Here is an 8576-nt window from a genome sequence, read left to right on the forward strand (position 1 = left end):
CGGGATTCACCAGTTTGTGTTTCCTTCGGGATTCACTAGTTTGTGTTTCCTTCGGGATTCACCCGTTTGTGTCTCCTTCGGGATTCACCAGAGGTAGTGGGCATACTTAACTACAGTAGGATAGGACTCAGTCTTCTTTTTGTTTCATGTGCATATGTGTCACATGAGGACTAGAGTGGTTTATATGTTTCACCAGAGGTGGGTATCTAGAGGGCATAGATGCCTAGCCTGGCCCTAGTAGTGGGGTTACTTACTGAGTATTTTATACTCATTCTTTCTCATGTTGTTGTTTCAGGTAAGGGTAGAGATGCACTGGCGATGGACAAGCGAAATTCGTGATCGAGCCACTAGGACTAGTTTTTATGCTTTCGCATCATGAGATTTAGAGTTCTTTTTATGTTTCTCTTAACTTTTAGTTTTGATGTTTAAAACTTACTTTTAAAAATCGCTTTTCAAAATTATTTATTATTCTTTATGATTTATGGGTGCCCTACTATTATTTTAGTATTTGAATTTAATGAAAGTCTTTTGAACTTATCTTTTTTAATTAGCATTTATCTCAATATAACCGAGTGTCGTTTTAAGTTCCATGCATGCATGTATTTAGTAACGGCCTAACTTAAGTCCTAGGGGGTTAGGTCGTTACACCTACTTTCTCCTTTTTGGGTCAGGAATCCTTACAAAGGCTAAACAACCCCATGTTCTAAAGTAGGACAAGTTTGGTTTCTTATTCTTGAGAATTTTGTAAGGTGAAGTTTTATTTTTAGATTTCGGGATTCTATTTAGGACATAACACACGGTAAGGATGATTTCACCCCACAAATAAAACGCAACTCCTGAACTAAGTAAAATAGCAACTACTAGCTCAACTAAAGTTTTATTTTTTCTTTCGGCTTTTTCGTTCATTTCAAGAGAATAAGGTACGGTCTTTTCGTGTATTATTCCATGTGAGTTAAAGAATTCATTAAAACTGTTCGAGTCATACTCGGTTCCTCTATCACTACGAAGTCTTTTAACTTTTCTATTAAACTAATTCTCTATTTTAGAAACAAAAAGTTTGAAGGCATCAAAAGCATCACTTGTGTTTTTCAGCAGGTATACAAAAGTAAAATCAGAGCAACCGTCAATAAAAGTAATGAAATATCTTTTACTGTTCCTATTCAATATGCCATCAAATTCACAAACATCAGAATGAATCAAATCTAGAGACTCAGAATTCCTAAGTACAGATTATGCGGAGTTTTAGTAATTTTAGCCTGACTACAATACTCGAATTTATCAAAATCATTCATGGATAACTTAGGTATTATTTCCAGCCTAATCATGTTACTAATTAAATTCTTATTCACATGACAGAGTCTAGCATGCCAAATATTCATAGAACACAACATATACACAGAAGATTTCATTTTATTAAGATCTAGATTTAATTTGAACATTCCCTTAGTTGCATACCCTTACCCTACAAATACATTATTTTTGGTAAGGGTATATAGGTCTGCCCTTATAATTTGATAAATTTGACTTTGTTTAGGAGATAGTCCAAAACCAAATTCTTTCGTATCTCTAGAGTGTGTAAAATGTCCTTCAACGTGAGGGTCTTCCTAGAGGTAAACTTCAGTTCCACCTCGCCGGTTCTAGCAACTTTCGTGGAGTGGTGATCTTCCAACAGAATATTCTTATCCTTAGTTTCAGTATAAGTTTTAAATAGACTAAGGTCGTGACAAGCATGGCGCGTCGCGCCAGTGTCTATCCACCACCTTTCACAACCACCGATCACATTTACTTGTATGATCATGGCGACTAAAGGTTCTTCTGTCAGGTTCGGCTGACCAGTTGGACGATGCCTGTTCCTAAGTATAACAACCCAACCCCCCTAGGATTTAAGTTAGGCCGTTACTAAATACATGCATGCATGGAACTCAAAACGACACTCGTTTATGGTGAAATAAATGCTAATTAAATAAGGTAAGTTCAAAAGACTTTCATTAAATCCAAACACTAAAACAATAGTAGGGTACCCATAAATCATAAAGGTCAATAAATAAGTCTGAAAAACAATTCTTAAAAGTAAGTTTTAAACACCAAAACAAAAAGTTAAGAGAAATATGAAAAGAACTTTAAATCTCATGATGCGAAAGCGTAAAAACTAGTCCCAGTGGCTCTATCACGAATTCTACTTGTCCATCACCGGTGCATCTCTACCCTTACTTGAAACAACAACATGAGAAAGAATGAGTATAAAATACTCAGTAAGTAACCCCACTACTAGGGTTAGGTTGGGCATCTATGTCCTTTAGATACCCATCTCTCGTGAAACAAATAAACTACTCTAGTCCTCATGGGACACATATACACATGAAACAAAAAGGAGACTGGGTTCTATCCTACTATAGTTAAGTATGCCCACTACCTCTGGTGAATCCTGAAGGAGACACAAACTAATAAATCCCGTAGGAAACACAAATTGATGAATCCCGAAGGAGACACAAACTGGTGAATCCCAAAGGAAACACAAACTAGTGAATCCCGAAGGAAACACAAACTGGTGAATCCCGAAGGAAACACAAAATCTAATGGGCATCTAACTAATCAGTAAGGACATTTGCACAGTCTCAACATCATAATCATCACTGTATGAATCTATGACATACATATAATCCTCAACTTCATGGCTCTACCACATACACATATACCTTAACATCATGGTTCTACAACATACATGTATACCTCAACATCATAGTTCTACAACATACATATATATCTCAACATCATCAGATCAAATACAACCATATGGAGGCATATACCATCTCATACTAGCATTCAAGTGTTTATGTGCATAATTAAATAATTCAGATCTCGTACCAGAACATACTTTGATCATATCATACTATCAGTCTATCATGCTAACATTCTGCCATAACATACATTTATCATGCTAGCATACATCTAATGTTTGGCCCATGGGCAGTTCTAGTAGTAAGATTACTTACCTTAATCGAAAATCCACAGATAAAATCAGACAACCAAACAATGACAGCGGTTTGAAGTAACGACCCTAACATACGAATACAACCATTAAATTTCAGTCCAACAATAACTGTGAAACCTCATACTCAAATCCAAACTACCCAAAAGCTCACCCAAAGAAACTTGATCAACAACCACTCCCAAGATTTCGACTCCAAAATCTCCTTCTAACAGATTCTAATTCCAACGAATGACGACTTAGATACTTCAAAACATGAATTAAATGATTATTTAATCCAATAATCAATGGGTGTCAAAATCCTTCAAGAAATCCATCCCACAAAATCAACCTTATCTAAATCTAAGATCTGGTCAAAAACCAAGAGTCGGTGGCAGAACTTGCGAAGGGAGTTGAATGGCGGCCCTGTGATAGAAACACGAGCAGTCCGTGGGACAGATCTACGGCGGCGGACCAGCGGAGCGAGAGTCTGCTGGGCTGGACGGACGAGTGGCGCGCGACTACGAACGTGGACGAGGCTGGGCGGCGCAAACTGAAGAACGGTGGCTCCTCCGATTCGGGCTCGAAGAGGGCAGCGGCTTGCAGAGGTGGACAACGCGACCGGCTCCGCATTTGTTCAACAGCGTGGTCGCTGGCGTACTGAGCTTCGACGTCATCGACGGTAGCATTCGGCTGGGTCGGAAGGGTCTTCGTGTGTGAGGAAGAAGAAGAGAAAGGAAATCAGGAGGGGAGGGGTGCTGTGCGAGAGGAAGAAGAAGAAAATACTTTTTTTGTTTTATAAAGAATAATAATAAAAAAAACTAAAAAAGGAAATAAGTATAATTATATTTAATTCCTTTCCTTATTCCACTTTATACTATTAAATTCCTTTCCTTTTCAAAAGAAAATTAATTAATGCCATTAATTTTTAAATTGAATAATTTCACGCCAACAATTAAATTCCCGCACTGATACTTGAAGTCCAAAATTCCAAAAATGCCCTCTAACTAATAACAATTACTGAAATTTCAAATAATAAAGTTACTGAAATTACATTATTACTAAAAAAAAATGTACGTGGTGTTACATACAGTTCTTAGCCATGTGCCCAGGTTTATTACAATTAAAGCAGAGGAACTGTACCGTTGGTTCTGACCTTTCCTCTTTGTCCCCTTAGGGTTTTTGTCAGGTTTTGCCACGGTAGAGGTGGGTTTCCTAGATACTGCGTTCACCTCCTCCTTCTGGTCCTGCTTTCGGGCTTCTTCCTCGATCCTTAGCTGGGTTATAAAACTCTCCAAGGAGAACTCTTTTGTCTTATGCCTCAAAGTGTTCTTAAATCCTTACAAGGGGGGGGGGGGGGGGGGGGAGGGCAGTTTATCAATAATAACAACAACTTTGAATTGTTCATCTAGAGGCATACCTTCAGTAATTATCTTGTGGGCTATCTTCTGGAGTTCATAGGATTGGGCCTCCACGTATTTGTCATTCGTCATCTGGAACTTGAGATAACGGCTAACCGCATATTTCTTCGACCCGGCCTCCTCAGTGTCATACTTCTTTTGCAAGGCATCCCAGACCTCCTTCGCTATCTTCATTGTACTGTAGTAGTCATACATATCATCAGTCAAATCATTTAAAATGAAATTCTCACATAGAAAGTCTTTCTCTTCTCAGTCAGCGGCTTCTTTTATCTGTTATTCAGTTGGTTCTTCTAAAGGGACGATCGGCTTAGCGCTGGTACAAGCTTCGACAACTTTCTTGACGGTGAGGAAGAACAACATCTTTTGCTTCCACCGCTTAAAGTTCGCTCATTCGAACCGAAATGGATGGTTGAGGTCAGATATCTCATTGTTGCTACAGAGAGCCATTGAAGATGTGGAAGCGTCTTAAAGTTGTTGGAAATAGCAGGACCCTCAGAACGACGAACTGTGTCAAGGCACGAAGGTCAAGCGAAGAGCAAAACCTTATCTTTAAGACGTTTCGCGGCTCTGCCCAAGTGTGAAAGCCAGTCTAAAAATTGTCATGTTGTCCCCAGGATAAAACAGCCAAATGAAAAATCGATTGGAAATGCACCGTTACCGATCGAAACGTACACCCTTTCTAAACTCACTGCTCGGAAAGCTTAGATGGAGGAGGAGAGGAAAATGAGGTGGGAATTTAGAAAATGAATTATATGTTTTACGAACTGGTGCCTTCAGCATCGAAACAAATCGTTTTAAAATTAATAATAATAATAAAATAGTATTTTTTTTCTTTAAAATAATTATCACATCTACCAAACTCACATTGGTGAGTCTCCCTACTCCTTCCAAACATGGGTACCCCTTGGGGCTTAAACCCAAAACACAAGGTTGGAGTACATAAAGGAGACTTCCAACACCAAATTTTCCAATGTGGGATTCTCCAACCAACAAAGTTGGTTCCCTCATTATTTTGAAAGTTAAATTTTCACCCAACAATAGATCAAATATTAACAAACTTACCACATACTTTTACATTTGTGGAATGTGTAAGAGGAAAAGGTGAGGAATAAACTCCAAAAATTTTATCTTTCACAATTAGGATTTTTTTTTGGCCATTCGTTATTTTTTTCCCCATCCCAGATCAACCTTGAGAGTCGAATAGAAATTTGACTTCGTTTCATCCCACATCCAAACTAGCAATTGTTTTAGATTTTCTCGATTGAATCTCGGCTAGAATGAAAACTGAGATTCTATGTAATATTTTCCAAATCTTACATGATATCTAATCTTCTTCAAATTTAAAGAAATTTTAGAGTTTTTAATAATAGCTTTTAATGTTTATGATCAATCAAATCTTCATATATTGTCCGACTCTTTATGAACAAAAAAAATTCCAATATTTATGATGAATCACATCTTCATCAGTTAGCTTTCCTGAATAAAAGATTATCAAAAGATTATGAAAGATGAATTAAAAATCTACACAAGATTACTTGATTTGGGAAATAAATCAAATTTCTACACGAGATTATGTGATTTGGGAAAAATTACATACAATCTCGATCTTCATCTTGGTCAACATTCCATCGAGAAAGCCTAAAAAAATCGATAGTTTTGTGTACGATAAAACGAAGTTAAATTTTTATTCAAATCTCGGGGTTGATCCCGACCAAGAATACAAACATCATTGTTTAACTAAGAAATAAATGTCACCTCAGTTGCCATTAGTAATTAACAATGAATTTGATAGATGGACCAAAAATGTTGCTAGATGCAAACATCAGGGTAAAATTATTTGAGTTTAAAAAAATGTAGATACCTAAATACAATCTAAATTAAATCTAGAGAACAAAAGTGTAACTTTTCCATTAATTAATTAAATATGTTGGGTCTTTCACCCTTTTCTAGTAACTTGCAGAGTTGATATGATAAATGCACTTCAAAGAGAGGGGGACTATAGGTTTCCTATGTTGGTATTAGGGGTGAGCATGTTAGACTGAAAAACCGACACGATCGACCCAAACCGATCGAAATAGAGTCAGATGGTAGAAAATCTAAATAAATCAGTTGGGTCGGTTTTCGATTTTTCGAACCGAAGTTATTGGCGGTCGACCCGACCCGACTGATTTATTTAAAAGAAATATATATATATATATAATGTTATTAGATTTACTGATTTAGGATAAACTTTAATTTAGTCTTTCTTCTTTCTTGTGCACACACAGGCCGCAACATCCGCTCTACACACCAGTCTTCATTGTTCTCGATCTTTTTTTCTTCGTTCCAACTCTCCACTTCCAGCCGCAGGTTTCGTTCCAGCCGTCGAACTCTAGTCAGCCACAACCGGCAGACTTCGTTCCAACTTTCTTCTTTCTTCCGCGCCGCACGAACGCCGTTGTTCCACTCCGCACGCACGTCGTTCCAACCGGTAGACTTCCAGTCCAACTTTCTTCTTTCTTTCGCAGGTCTGTATCTTCATCTTGATATCTTACATTCCAACCGTTTCAATGTATTGTAGATTGTAGATTCCAGCCGTTTCAATGGAAATTAGTTTGATTTATGGATATGTAGGTAGTGATTGACTGATTCTAATGTATTGTAGATTGTACACAGTGGTAAAAAAAATGGAAATCAGTTTGAAAACAAAGATAGAAATTAGTTTTTTAAAACAATTGTCCAAGCCTGTGCATGAACTTAACAATCTTGCTGAGTTTATGTAAAGCTGAAATACTTTGAGTTTTTGTGAATTGTGTGATACTGACATCTGACATATTGTGGTTCAACTACATGGATTCAACGGATATGGAGTTTGATAGAACTGCAACTGATACTTCAAAAAATAAATGAGATGCAGAAAAAACGGATGCCAATACAAATATCATTGATGTTGATTCAGAAAATGAGACATCAGATATTCTAAATCCACCAAAAAGAAGGAATGTCCATGAAAAAATCCATAGTTTGGGATCATTTTGAGAGGCTAAAGACCATCATGCTCAATGTAAGTACTATGGAGTTGTCTATGCATGTCATTCCAAACGTAATGGTACTGGGACTATGAAGAATCATTTGGAAAATTGTAAAAAATACTCTTACCAGAAAAAGAGAGATCCAACCCAAATGATATTAGCTTTCAAAACTAAAGTCAAAGACAATTTTGGGGATAATACGTCACAACTTGTATGTGAGTCATATAGTTTAGAGAGTTTTCGGGAAGCGTTGGTTGAAATGGTATTTGTTGACGAATTGCCATTCAAGTTTGTAAAGGGTAAAGGATTTAAGAAATTTATCGATAGATTAACATGTGCAAGTCAACCTAGATTTGTTATTCCATTTCGGTTTACTATGGTTAGAGATGTGCTTAAGTTGTATGTTAATGAGAAAAAGTATTTGAAAGACATGTTTGTGAACAAGAAGTATAGAGTTTCTCTCACTACGAATTGTTGGACATCGAGACAAAATATAAATTACATGGTACTAATTGACCATTTCATAGATTCTGGGTGGAGATTACATAAAAAGATACTTAGTTTTTATCCAATTGAGAATCATAAAGGTGATACTATTGGTAAAACCATTGAAAAGAATTTGAAGGATTGGGGCATTGAAAGGGTAATGACTTTGACCGTTGATAATGCAAGTTCGAATGACATTGCCATTACTTATTTTCTGAAAAGATTCAATAAGGGATTATTGTTTGGTGGAGAATTTATGCATGTTCGTTGTTATGCTCATATATTAAATCTCATAGTATGTGATGCTTTTAAGGAACATAATGATTGCATTGAAAGGATTTGATATGTTGTACAATTTATAAGATCTTCTCCTGTATGTTTTTTTTTTTTAAAATTTAAAAAGTGCATTGAAATTGAAAAAATTTATTGTAAGAGTTATGTGTGTCTTGATGTCCCACTAGATGGAGCTCTACATATTTGATACTTGAGGCAGCTGTGAAGTTTGAAAAGGCTTTTGATTGATTAAAAGATGAAGATGCTTCTTATAGACACAATTTGTCACCAAATAAGGAAGATTGGACAAATGCTAAGATGTTGATTAGGTTTTTAAAGGTTTTTTATGATGTGATATTGAAAATTTCAAGGTCTTTGTACACCACTTCAAATATGGTTTTTCATTAGATTACAGTG

Source organism: Benincasa hispida, chromosome 10 (genome assembly GCF_027475165.1).
Source record: "Benincasa hispida cultivar pf3 chromosome 10, pf3_genome.v1.1, whole genome shotgun sequence".
In the NCBI taxonomy this organism is placed as follows: domain Eukaryota; kingdom Viridiplantae; phylum Streptophyta; class Magnoliopsida; order Cucurbitales; family Cucurbitaceae; genus Benincasa; species Benincasa hispida.